Source organism: Melanotaenia boesemani, chromosome 23 (genome assembly GCF_017639745.1).
Source record: "Melanotaenia boesemani isolate fMelBoe1 chromosome 23, fMelBoe1.pri, whole genome shotgun sequence".
NCBI lineage: Eukaryota > Metazoa > Chordata > Actinopteri > Atheriniformes > Melanotaeniidae > Melanotaenia > Melanotaenia boesemani.
In genome coordinates, this window is record NC_055704.1 from 17,087,840 (window position 1) to 17,102,015 (window position 14,176).

The window sequence follows — 14,176 nt, forward strand, 5'->3', positions numbered from 1 at the left end:
GAACAACTGCTTTAAATCCTTAAAGTATCCCTTCCTTGAATACTGAAATCTGTTAACCTCTGCAACAAGTTAAAAGCTGCCTGAACAGGCATGACTCCTCAAAAGGAGGACTGAGTCCTATTTGACAAGGTGCTTATCTGTTCAAACAATTTGTCCAAGTAATCAGCGGCTCTTGAGTCAGAGGCTACACGTAACATTTGGTTTTATAGCTCCGCAGCGCGAGCGACTGTGACCCGTAGCCCCATAATGGCTGCCAGAGGTCATGGAGGTTAATAGAGATTGATGTATGAGGCCCCAGAGTGACATCCCAAAGGAGATGGCCCCTTAATCCTTATTAGGCCTCTGTGTTAGTGATCCTTACCTTTCAAAGCAAACAGCACGCTCCCTTTGCCGCGGGGCCCGGGCCTGCCCCCGGCGCTACACTTCTGACCCCAGGGTCGTCACCTTTGTTCAGAACCCTTCAGAAAGTGACCTTAGGGGTCACAGTTGTAACAGAGAAGTTGTTGAGGCGCGTGCTGCTGAGGGGCCCCTCGGCAGACCACCTTGTAGAGGGAGGCAGCCCGCCGATCAGGTCACCGAATAGAGGAAGAAGCGCATGTGTTTTTACCAGTGTGTGAATGTATAGATAGCTGTAACCTACAGGCTTAAGGGTTATCTTTGTAAGTATTTATTGTTCAGGGGAGCATCTTGAGTCTTCAAATAAAATCAATTTTTTTTGTTTTTCTAAATAAATTCAATAATGTGCAATTATTGAAGTTCACATAGGTGAGGCCCACACTAATCTTTACTGTTGTTTGCAGGCGACTCTACTCATTTCACAGCGTTGTATTCACTGTCACCTAAACAGTAGAAGTAATTGACAGAAAAATTCAGTGTATTAGATTTTTATTATCTTTATTATAATTTCTCTTTTACATCTAACCTGCAATTTGTTAATTGTTTCTGTGGCTGCAAGTTATGTTTTAATTTCTATCTGTATTTTCTTTTTAAACAAAACTATAGTTCGTTTTACTTTCCCCACTACTCTGAGAAGTACATGTGTCTGTGTGCACTTTATTTAGAGTGGATGTTAAAGTTTGTGTAGTTATGTGGGACGGCTCACCTGTGACAGCACAGGGGGTGTGAAATGACTCAACAGTTCCACTGTTTGAGCTCAGGAGTTATAATTAATTTATATTCTGGGACATTTGTTGCTTTGTTGCCATTGTTCAGCATGAGGATCAGTGACATTTTCACAGTGTTACGTTTATTTTACATAGCTTTATTTTGAATTTCCCTTTTTTAAAATCTCTGATTCTTGCTGATTTAGCTTGAACCTTTTGGTTTTTATTTCTTCTGTGCTCCACTTGGAATATACATATAATTTGCATGTTCCTCTGATCTCAATATTAAAATATGCTTTTAGACACTGACATTAAAGCTGTAGCAAGGCAGAGCACAGTCTGATTCTAACTTGGAGGTAGAAGGAGTAGATAAGCAATTTCAGTTATAGACTCATAGAGATGTTATAAATGAGGTTGTTAATATTGGATTTTCATCAATGGTAGCATTACGCAGGCCGCTCCTGCAGGGCGAGGCCGTGCAGAGGGCTTCAGTGTCATAAGTTGGCAGCTGAGCCAAAACCAGAGCCTTATCCTCAAATGAACTCTCCACGACGTACGGTGTAAGAGACTCTGCCAAGTTTTTTGAATTCCTGCCACATGTTGGATGGTAAACAACTGACTTGCAGAAACAGTGTCTTAGAGGATCAGGAGCTAAGGAACTCGACATTTTACAGATGAACCATGCATTTGTCTACTCTTTTGTTTGATTTATATTCAGCTTGTAGTTGTGGTGGCGTTTTATGCTTGCAGCGACTGCAATTGGTTAAAAAACGTGGCGAGATGTGACGTCACAGGATTCAAGCTGATGAGTGTTTGGTGCTCGACCTATTTTTCTCATCAGGGGACAAGAGAGCATTAATTTCCTGATAAAGTATATAAAAATGATCAGTCGGCTATTGTTTTACCCTGGTAATCTGATTTTGGTCTCACTTGTTTTTTCAAAAGTTTGCGTTTGTCCTTTGGCTCGCTTTGTTATGCGGATGGTACAGTAGTATTACACACAACACAAAGAAGTTAAGTTTTATGTGAGACTGTGAAAAGCTGAGAGTTAGACAAGTGCACTCTTTTACTCTATTTTTCTCTACAATTTGTCCTCTGAGGTAGAAATATAGGCAGCAATGTAACGCCTTTTCTTTCAGCCTTCAAGACAGAGAGTGAGGAGGAAAAGGAGACTGCAACTAACCAAGCGACCATATTAGTTTGTGCTCAGTTGCTCAGACTCGCACTGTTCTTCGTCTACTTTTCCCTGGTCTAAACATGCATGAAAAAACTGTTCAGTCAATATGTGGAGGGTTTTCCGCCTTTCATTCCTTTAATTTTTTTTCATTGTCTTCCTAAGACTGAGCTGTGAAGATAGATTGCAATCAAGACTGATTAGCTGTTCTCCATGATGTGAGATCCATCATTTAGTGGGACAGTTTTCTCTTTCCCCCTCTCTTTTGTACATCTGCTACTTTAGGGAAAGAAAAGGGTAAAAAAAAAAAAAAAAACTGGTGTTGGAGTTCTGGTTTCTTTTCGGAAAGCTTGGGAGGGGAATTGCATCCAAAAGACAGAAAGTTGTTTTTTGCCATGAGGAAATCTGTTGCAGCTACAAGGTTTTACAACATTTCGGCTACAGACACGTTTTTCTTGAGGGGGTGGGGTGGATGACGGTAACCAGACCAGTGTAACCTTCAACATGCTCATCCAACGGTTAGTAGGTGTGTGTGACACAGGGAGAAAGTGAAAGACAGCAGGGTTAGTATCTGGTACCAAAAACTTAAAGAAATCCTCCTTATGTAAGTTTAAACAAGCACTAGTTGGTCATAGCAGAGCTGTTTATTACTGCATGCTATAGCAGTGCTACTGAGAGGACAAGAAAGGGTGGGAGACAGAACAGGCTGGACACTAAAGGGGAAGGTAGGGGGAGGAGGAGGAGGGTGCAGGACACGAGCAGAGTCATCAGCAGAGTCCATTTTATCGTTCGGTTACTGCCCGACATTTCTCTTCTCCTTGTTCGCATGCAGTAGCACTGCTGCAGTTTGCAGGAGGGCGAGGGTGGCCTAGTAATGGCACATGGCAGGCGCAATGCGGTAAATATTACAGGATTTTACAGCTTGGTTCATTGTTGCAATCGTGGCAGACCGGTCGCACCCAGGTGCTTATATGACTTTGATCGTGTGCCAAATCAGTCCGTGTAGCTCATTAATGTTCCTGTGTTTAGCAGGAAGAGGCAGTAATCAAAATTCTAGTCATCATACCTGACATTCTTTCTGGCCTTTATAAGGGGAGTGTTGTTCCTTGCTGTCTGAAACTTTTTGTAAGATCAAATGGTAGATATAACTCTCAGATTCATTGTTAATATTTCCCTTCAGCCTCAAAGTTAGGTGTTGTAAGTTGTCCCAGAATCCTTTAATCATTTCTGAGTATGTATCCTCCTCAGGACAAGCACAATGCCCCCCCCCCCCAGCTCTTCCCACCCTGCCTGCCTTTGTGCGCATGCACATCGTACAGAGCCAGTGATGAAAACACGTACTGCGCACACACTCCCTTACGTCCTATTTCATCATCAGCTGAGCTCTTTTTCCTCCACTCACAGCTCTTCTCCCGTCCTTCTCTGCGCCCCCCACCCCTTAGCTCTCGCTTCTTTTTCTATCCATCGCTCTCCTCCTCTTCTCTCCCTGGGTCCTGGCCACATGCGAGAGGGTAGACTAGGACGCTGCAGCTCTAAAAAAAAAAAAAAAAAAAAAAATAGGGGAAAAACGCTCTGCTGCTATTTCAACAGGCTGGCCCTCCCCTTTAGTTACTCTGTGCCAAAAGAGGGAGGGATCTTTTACTACTCCCAGACCCAGGATTTTAACCCTCTGCCTGCTCTCACTTCTCTCGGCAAGATCTGTTCCTCAGTATCATGCAACAAGTGGCTCTGCTTTACTCCCTTTTCAACATTGCTGCACCATTTGTGGAGTTGTTTTTGGGAACCTTTGTTTTCACACGTATTTGGTTTAGATTTTGCTTCTTTGGGGTTATCAGTATGGAGAAACTGGACTTGACAGAATCAGTGGTTTTGCTTTATTCCCTACTGAGATGCAAAGACCTTTTGAGCATGTGTTTCTTTATGGCTCGCCATGCCTCCTTTTTCTTGTCCTTACCGTAGCTGAGGACGAAGACGATATTCAAGGACCAGCTGCTTGGTTTTGTGTTGCCTGAGAATTTATCTCGAATTCGGCAGATCATTTCTCTTGTATTTTCCTGTCTTATCTTCTCTCCCCTCCACCTTCCATCTGTGTAAACCTGTCCTTCTTTTGGTTATCTGCCCCACCCTCTCCTCCTCATGCTCCCTCTCCCTCTCATGGGCAGTCTCCAGTGAAAGGGGAGCAGGAGGGTGGAGCAGCGATGGGGCTTTTTCTGGGACAGGTGCCAATTCCTAACAAAAGACACAAAAAGCCAAAAAAAAAAAAAAAAAAAAAAAAAAAAAATGGAGAGATCATTCCCAGCTATGGTGAAGAGTTTGCATGTTCCGAGAACTGATCTGTAATAACACATGTCTTACTATCCTCCTCATGGCGGACTTTTTTTTTTAATTGCATGAGTGAGCAGCAGCAGAAATCTTGAACCCCCCCCCCCCCCCTCCCCATATCTCTTGGCTCTCTTGCTCCCGTGAAGGCATTTGAGTTTTGAGCGGGGATAAGAGGAGGGGCTGTTGGAGTTGGGAAGAGGCAACGGGAGGAGGAGCCATTCCTCCTCTCCTCCCTGCCGAGTCTTCTGCATTATTCATATGCCCGGGCCAGAGCTGCGATCTGACTGGCTGTCTGGTGTAGCATTCATCCGACATTCAGCAGCTCTGTTTGCTAACATTCCTCATTCAAAGCCTTGTTAACTGCCAGACGGGAGGAACACGCGACTCCATGGGAAACCCACATGGCCTCCCCATTGTGGCGGGTCCTGACAGTCTCAGACTTGGGGGTAGAGGACAGTGGAGAGCGAGATGGGTTGGCTGGTGAATATTAGAAAACGGTTAGCTGAGGTTAGAGGAGGCGTAGAGTCTGGTTTGGGGCAAGGTGCTCAGACTGTCAGGGTAAATCCCTAACAGAGGGGTAGACAGACATATAGAAAAGGCACTGAGGCAGACAGGGAGGCTGATACTTTCTGGGACTCTAAATGGGTCTCTCGTTGGTGTGCCCGCCTACTCCTTGCAGGGAGTGCAGAGCTGTGTGACTGAAGCCGAGCTCCGTCTGTGCCCTTCTTTACAGGAAGGATATGTGGGCATACTGTGTGCAACTACTGATCGGTCTGGCACAATGAATGGCAAAGATTTTTCCTGGGTAGCTGATTGCTGTGGAGTCTACCAGTTCCCTCAAAGTCTCAGTGGGTAAGTCTAAGAACCCGTGTGGGTGTGGAGGTAAGTGTGTGTGTGTACTTCTGTGTGTGAGGCATGCACATATGCCGAGGTTTTCTTTACCAAAACGAATGCTGGGAACTACATCGTTTGACATGATGTCCATGTTTGCATGTTTAAACATTCTGCCTGGCCGTTGTTTCCTTTAGGGCTGCATGACTATCCAGTGAGAGGAGGATTAACTAAATATAGGCAAACCAAGGGAAATGTAGCCTGGCTTTTGATGTTTAGATGAAACCATGGTCATCTCTTCTCTGAAGCATTCCTACCTTGAGTTTCGCTCTCCAGATCGGCCTTTTGTGGATGTGAAAGACCATTTTGGAGGGAGCAAACAGAGACTAGTGCTGCAATGTTGGGCTGAGGGCCAGACAGGGCCTGCTAGCACAAGGCCGAGCCCTACACCAGCGCTCTATCTCTCTCTAAGACCCTGCGTGCCTTTCTTTTTACTTTTCTCTTCTAGTCAGCTTTCAGAAAACTATTAACCATGATTCTCGTAGTGGGGTTTGTCATTAAACCTTCATTTGGTACATATGCACAAGGTTTATTATCCATATTAGACGGTTAAGTATTTGAAAATGGATCTATGCTGACACGTGGCTCCACATAGTGTTAATAAAGCCAGAACAGGCCTTCAGGATCGTTCATTAGATTTTTAAATATGCGCCAGCTTAAATAAGTAATTATTTGTTTTCTTTGAAATTATTTTTCTTACATGCAAAAGCAAATGCTTTATGGTTTTAAGCTGTTGATCCTTTCTTGTTTAGTTTGAATTTATAATTGCAAGGTTTAACTAACCTAAAACAACATGAACACATTATTTCAGAGGTGTGCTGTGATCGAAAAGCAATACGCTTTAATAACGCAGTGAGAAAGACCAAGTTGTCATTAGCATATATAGCAGATCTGCTTCTTCCCAGCGGAAGAATATCAGCTCTAATTTTGCCTGCATTAGATGAGATTTTCTTCATAATTAAAAAACTGAATGGTGCCACACCCCTCATCAGCGCCATACAGCACAGCGTGTTTTAATTATATCCCAAAAAACGGTTTTTCTAATGGTTGCTAATTAAAAATCTTGCATTTTTCCCGAAACTGACTTTAGATATGGCTTTATATTAAGCACCTCAACACATCAGAGTCAACCATGACCAAAAAGTAGGAGTGGAGGCAGTGTGAGTCATCATAGATAGCTCTAGTCATCCCACTTACATCCTACGTTTGACGGGCCTATTCATCCGCCACTCTCACAGTACAGGGCCTGGCACCAGCATCTCCATCACTGTCACCCTCACAAGAAGTCCTGATGTCGCTTCCCACATTCAGCACATCAAAACCCTCTTCTGAGGACCTCAGTTGGGCGAAATTTTGAGTTAAATGAGCAATATTTGGACAAGGAGAGAATCATTGTTGGAAACCTCACAAATTGCAGTAAAACTGCAGTGGAAGCAAATCTAGGATGTAATTGTTTAAGGGTTAGGGTCACCCTTATTTCTCTTTCATCTCTCCCCCACTTTATTCGTGCAGCTCTGTTCAACAGATATTTTGAATATACAGTGAAGTACAAATGCGTATGCGCAGCCGCTTTGTAGTTTACAATACGTGCTTCATGGAAACGAATGGTTTAAAGCTTGGTGTTTTTTTGCGTTGCATCTTTTATACTGAGGATTTCATGTTTTAAGTCTGTGCAGATCTTCAATTATAAAAAAAAGGTTTGCAGTGTATTTTCACAAAATGTTAGCAGGCCTGCAAAGAATATTCCATCCTGATATGATGGTGACAACAAACCAACTTAGATATTGGAATTTAAAAGAATTTTTAGTCGAGAGGATAATTTTTTTGGTAGTTTTTATGCAGTGCACACTTTTGTTTTCCCTTAAAAAGTCCTACATTGTTTTCCTAATAAATAGCATTGTGGATTTCATGCAAACGTCTAGCATAAAGGTCATATTAATAAACATTTCACTATTGCATATCATTAAAAAAAGAGACATTAAAACACAAAGACCACCACATTGTGCCAGACACACAGGGCTCTCCACACACACACATACAGGGAGACACCCAGACACATTTGATGCTATGTACCCCACAATGAACCCAGGCTCCTAAGATGAATGGGGTTCCCACGCCTCTTCCAAGGAGTGCAGGGCACAGCCTCCTCCTTTGAGCTTTCACATGCACACACACTCACACACCACACACACACACACATTCAGAGTGCATAGACTGCAGAGGGCCAAACAGCCTTAAATACACACAGGTGCATTTTAGTATGATACAGAGGCACACACTAATTAAAAAGTTACCAAGGCACATTTTAGAAAGGACTGAGCCATACATAAAATGATTCTTTGTTTCAGTTTGGCATTTAAAAACACTTCAAATTTATATTCCATCACACCAGATGGGGAATGAGGTCTCTTATTTGCTCATGGTGTTTTATATTCACTTAGAGGTCAGTTACTGTTTTGTCACACTGAGTGTGTGAGGGAAGAGAAAAGGAATCGATAGTTTAGTTTTGGTAGAAAAAATTTAAATGAAGTAGCTTTTAATGTAAGAACCCGACACTTTATTATTTACATGTTTATAAAATCCTGGAGCGTGTGTGTGTGTGTGTGTGTGTGTGTGTGTTTGTGTGTATGCATGCGTGCATGCATATGTGAGCGTATCAAGTTTTCAGGTATGTAGATGGTTGTTTTAAATGCTTAAATTTAGCTATAAATTTAGAAAATGTTTTTTTTTAAATCTGTGTTATATATGTGTAATATATATATATATATATATATGTGTATATATATATATATATATATATATATATATATATATATATGTAAAGATATAAATGTTAAATTATTTATTTTAATTGTTTGAAATTTCTGGAATTATGCTTTCTAATGGTTTTTTTTTCTGAAATGTGTGAACAATACTGTCTATATTTATGTGTGTGTGTGTGTGTGTGTGTGTGTGTGTGTGTGTGTGTGTGTGTGTGTGTGTGTGTACGTGAAAGAAACACCCATAATTAGTGACATAATTTAACACTGATAAAATTTCACTATGAAAACATTTTTAAAAAAAAGTTTTAAGTAAACAAATCCAGCATTTATGGTTGGTGCATTTTGCTTCGTGTTCATTTCTAAATCTAAGTTGCACTTGTTTACATTTCAATAGAATAAACACACAAAATTTCTAGAAACTAAAAGGAAATGGCACTAATAAAAGAGTTAATTATAGAAGACTAAAATAGTTGTTAAAAAAAAGCCAAAGCTGAGCTTGTAATTGTACTGACACTGGCTTATAAAATCTGCATGTGATTTTCTGGAGTGAGAGTTGAATGCAAGCCTCTTCAGTGCTGGCCTCTGCGTGGTAATATGACTTCATCTAGTCTAAATTCAGCTACAGTATTCTGAGCCATGATCACTGTAACATCTGGGACATCAGCCTTAATGACACATGCAGCTTTATGACCTGTGTGCTACATGGACACCTTGGTGTGTGTGTGAGTGTGTGTGTGTGTGCAGACTGTGTATTTACGTCTTACAGTCTCATTATTTAGGAATGGCCGTTGTTTTCCTGGTTATAGATAATTTTTAAAGTTGGTTGGAGATGTAATTTTTTTTTTACATTTTGATTTATTGATGTTTAAATCTTAGACATATTTAACATTTTTCAAGTGTGTGTGTTTTTTGCATGCCAACACATTGCTGAATTGTCCGTCCACAGTCTCTCCAGGTTGCTCTATAAGGAGGAAAATGCAACTTTTGGTTTCTTCTTTGAGCTCCCTGCAGGCACATAACATAATCTCCAGTTTGACTTTAGTTTATCTAAACTGCGACTGTGACAAGTGATACGTCTGTCAAAATCGGCTCAGGCAACTTGTGTGTGTCGTAATCTGAATAAGGAAGTCTGTGCTGTAGTTTGAAGGTAATCTCCTCAAAGAAAATAAGTCAGGAAAGAAGGGGAAAGAAAAACTGTCATCCTAAAGGTCAAATGAAGATTAGAGGGAAACCGTACACGAGGGCACACCGGCTGGCACCCCGGAATTGCACAATGGCCTCATTGTCACGGGAACCTGCAGCTCTGGACACTCTTTTCTGCATCCTTGGAGAGACATGACACCTGTTGGTGGTTTTGGTAAACTACAGCGGCTTGATAGGGTAACCTCAGAATAAGTAGTGCTCAAGCTTTAAGCTTTAAAGTTCATATCGATAACACTGATATCAGATTTTTGTCTGAGATGTGACCCTGCTGAGTTATTTTGGATAAAGAAATGATCAGCAGACTCCCACACTAATACAGTCATGGCTTTGATTCAGGGTCATGAATTATTTTCCCATGTTCTCTCTCTCTCTTTTTTTTTTTTTACAGTGGTGAAATTTAAATCAAACAAATCAATTGTTTTCCTTTTTTGCTGTTAAGTTAAAAAACAGCAATTAGTTTTGCTTAATTTTTAGCCATATTCCTATCCTCCAGCACACAGACTACTAATGAATAACAGGATCAGTCCGAACAGTCCAATGATGTTGCTATTAATGTCGCCCTGAATCCAAAATGTTGGACTATATTTCTTCTGGAAATATTTTGAAAGTTCATGACCACAAAGAATCCCTCCGTCACATCTCGTTTTAGTTAATAATAAAATTAACTTTAGTTTGTAAAAAGCTGCTTTGAATTGTACAACTGTTCCGTCTACTCATATCTTTTAAAGTCGGCATAAGAAAAAGATAAACAAGCTTAATTTAACACCTTAAAAGTTTAGGAAATTAGCAATTTAAGGTTAGAGTCAGTAATAAAAGGTTAGTTAATCAAAACGACTCAAGATTTACCAAAAACATTAATTTTCTTTAAAAATATAGTTATAAAAATGTATGCATTGAGCTGATACGTTTTTAAAATACCTCTTTGGGAGATGTAGCGTTCATTATAGCAGTTTTAATTTAATAGCAAAAACAACTTTTAACTGTTTTTTTAAATTATTAATTTTGAATGTTGCGTGTACCAACGATAACTCTGTCTTTACATTTGAGAGAAAGTACGAATATCACTGGAACTTTTTTGAGTTATTTACCTGAAGCAGCCCTTTAAAGAAGATTTATGTCTTATTTTACCAGGCTGACACAGTTTACTCAGGTTTGAATGCAATATTTGTGACTTGCTTTGGTCAAATAACACAGAAACACTGCAGCTGCTCATTTTTCTTCCATTAATTTACACTTTGATTCAGGTGGATCATTTTAGGGGTATTAAGTAACCCAGGACTTCCTTGTTGCTCCATTCCTCCGTGTTTTGTTAACATTTATAGCAGCTTACATTAAGAACTATTGCTAATATTTCAGTATTTAACTGATATTGCATTTTTAACAACAATTCTTTAAGACTGAACTGACTGAAAACCAGATTATCAAAAATCCAAAAATGAAAGAACCTTGATAAGATTTCTTTGTCCAAATATAAAACATCAACAAAAACACCTGGCAGAGCATAATCTGCTCATTTATTTTGTCAGCTAAGTGAATTATATAGATGATTGTGAGATGTGATGTTTGTAGAAAAGCAAGAGGCGAGTTTATTCCCATTTCTGAAATACAGTGAATGCAGCATCATCTGATGTTAAAGTTATTCAGCTCCAAATCGTGGATGCAAGTTTACACAAAAAAATCTGAACGGCTCCTTGTCTGTCAAATTTTTTAAAATAGGGGACATAAAACAAATGCCAGGCTTTTTTTCCCCTGAATTTTGGAGTTTACAATGATTTCAGACATCCTAATATATGTCCTCAAGCGCTGAAAAAATTATTTTCCATATGTGTTGTTTAAATTTGCTTTGTTTGTTTCTTTAATCCGAATCAGAGTTTGTTTGCACATTCACAATTACCCAAATAAAGTGGACTTTCTTAGCAAATGGAGTAGAATTCTATTCAAAAAGGTCGGTGTGAATGCTCCTTAAATAAAAGTTCTTATGCAACATTCTGCTTGCACATTTTAGCAGTGCAAGTTAAGGAGCGAGTAGCAGTCAGGTCTAACTCACAGACCTGGACATTAAGTAGCTCATATAGAGATTTGTGTGGCATATAAGGTATAACCGACCTGCAATAAAACAGCCACAAACTGATGCACACTTGTGCATGTACATTAGAGAAATTAATGCAGTGACTCACTTTTATGGGTCCAAGCCTACCTCGATCCCCTGTCGCTATATAGCTCAAGAGGAAACCACAGCGGAGCCACAACCTCCTCTGTCTCACTCAGGAAACTCCCCAAAACCACCACAACCTGCCTGCATGACCTTTCAGCCAAACACACAGACATATTAATGGTCCTCATTTGTACAAAAATGTGTTGCAAGTAAAGCCTCACAAATAGTTGGAGGATTTAATGAGCTGTTTTTAAGTTTTTGCACAGTTGATTTTTTGTTAGTGTTCTTACTCGTGGAGTAGTTGAACTAGCAGGTAACACACACAGCCAAACAGGATGTTCATAAATTATACAGACAGAAGACAATTACTCTCCAAGTGTCCGTGTGCATGCGTATGCAGGCGTCTACACATAAACTCTGACACAAGCTCAGGTGACACTCTCTACGCCCATCATTCATGACGTGTGCAGATTTACTCACTCATGTGTCTGACAAGAAGTGAAAGTCTGACCTTTGGACACATGGCTCCGGCTCACTCTCTCTTCTCATTTGTCAGCTTCAAGATGAAGAAACCCGAGAGGAGGGAAGCTGACAGACTGCACAGACCTGATGCCGCTGGGGGCTGGTGACCTGCCAGTTCCTACTGACACACAGGAAGTATTCTAACTACATTATTTGAATTGCAACAATTAATGCATGAAGACCTGTTAATGATAACATCTAGCTGCAGTTTTTTTTTTTTTTTTTTTATTCTTGCATCAGTTTCTGGAAGCTCAGGTTTACAGTAGATTGATAGAAATGAAAAATTAATATTTATATTAAAATGTTCTGTAGCTGTTTGATTCGCCCTAATGTTACATCTTATAGTGCTTATGTTGCCCCAGATTTGGGAAAAATAAACACCCATTATCATCTTTGTTTGTCATACAATTGACCTTGTTTAAAATGAACAAATCAGTTGAAAATGTTTTCTATTGTTTTGTGTTCCTTCAGGTCAAAGATCAGTTGTGTACTAAAAGATGCTTGCAGCAGATAAACGGTCCTTTGGGGTGAGGTAGTAGGTTGTATAGTTTTAGGGTCATTCCCAAGCTGTCAGATGACTATACAACTTACTGTCTTTCCTGAAGCGACTGTTAAGGCATCATTATCTTCATCATTACTCCAAAAAGAAATATGACTTCAAAGAAAATCTTCATTTGGAGTTGGACTCATTAAACGTTTCATCCAAGTGTTACAGTGAAGTGAGAAACAGATTTTGTGGACATTTCTTTATAATCTGATTACAATTCAACTTATTGTTTTTAATAAAGTAAACGTTAATGTAGCGGAAAAGCAGGCAAGTTAGATACCAGCGATGTTTACTGTGTAGGATGTTCATTTTTATTGCTCATCATTGAGAATTTGTCATAATCAGACATTTTTTAATGATTTTATGTAAATTGCTATTTAAAGTAAAAGATTTTTGGATTGTTCTGACAGATGAACTGTAAGTCTTAAGTATTTAAATTGTTCTTGCTGTGACTTAGTGCTTTATAAATTGTGGACATTAATATTAATTTTTTTCCAGTAAAGTACACGTGTACCTAACTGTATCTCTGTAATAACAAAGTAGTTTTGTCTTCCATTATCCAATGGTAACAAAGGAGTTCTGCACAAAACATCAAGTCTACCTCCTCTCCCCACCCACCTGGGTGACTCATGGTGTTCGCACAGGGTGAGGTAGTAGGTTGTGTGGTTTCAGGGTTGTGATTTTACCCCATCAGGAGCTAACTATACAACCTACTGCCTTCCCTGGAGGGCAGCAATACATCACAAGATCACACTTACTTCCTTATCACCTTTCTACTGAGGACAAAATGGGACAGTCTTATTTACAAAGGCAGACAAAAGACTGGCATTCGATTTCAAAGATTTTAGGAAATGGGTAAGTGGTACTGAGCCGTAACATTGAATAGCATCAGTTTACAGATTTTTACCCAGTTCTGTAAAGATAGTATAAATGTTCTGTTTTAGCAGTATGCATGTATGCTTTTCTTCAATAATGATATATTGGCTGGATAATAAATAATGGCAGAGCAACTTAATGAGTGGAGTTTGATATTTGTGGTGATGACTTGACAGCAATGTTTTGGAATATTCTGGAAATGGTAATTTATTCTGTAATCCCCTAAATCATCTCATCACATGCTGTAATATTAATCTAATAAGCTTTTGTAGCTTACCTTTATCAGGATTAAGGCTTTAAAGTGCATATATATATATATATATATGCACTTTAGGCCTATATCCTGCTATAAAACAAAAGTAGTTGATTGAGATTTTCAAGGTAAGATCTCAATTTAGCTCTGAATCAAAAGAGTAACGTTCAGTCAAAGGTCAAAATGTTCAATGAATGAAGCAGGAAACATGTGCTGAGGTAAAACATAAATAAATAAAATTAAACTAAAATTAAAACAAAAACATAAAAACAACAACAACAAAAAACCGACCATAATTTTATGGTTTAAGTTTTTTTTTTTTGCGGTCTGCAAGTCTACAAAAAGATGGCAGCCATTTACCGTAGTTT

At 39.5% G+C, this 14,176-nt stretch overlaps 1 long non-coding RNA gene across 1 annotated transcript; it reads left to right on the top strand.

The window, feature by feature from the left end:
- Positions 1–995: 995 nt before the first annotated feature.
- On the top strand, positions 996–13,691 carry LOC121634354. The gene is made up of 2 exons (XR_006009219.1): positions 996–5,451; positions 12,167–13,691. It is a non-coding gene; the product is annotated as an uncharacterized LOC121634354 (long non-coding RNA).
- Positions 13,692–14,176: the final 485 nt, after the last annotated feature.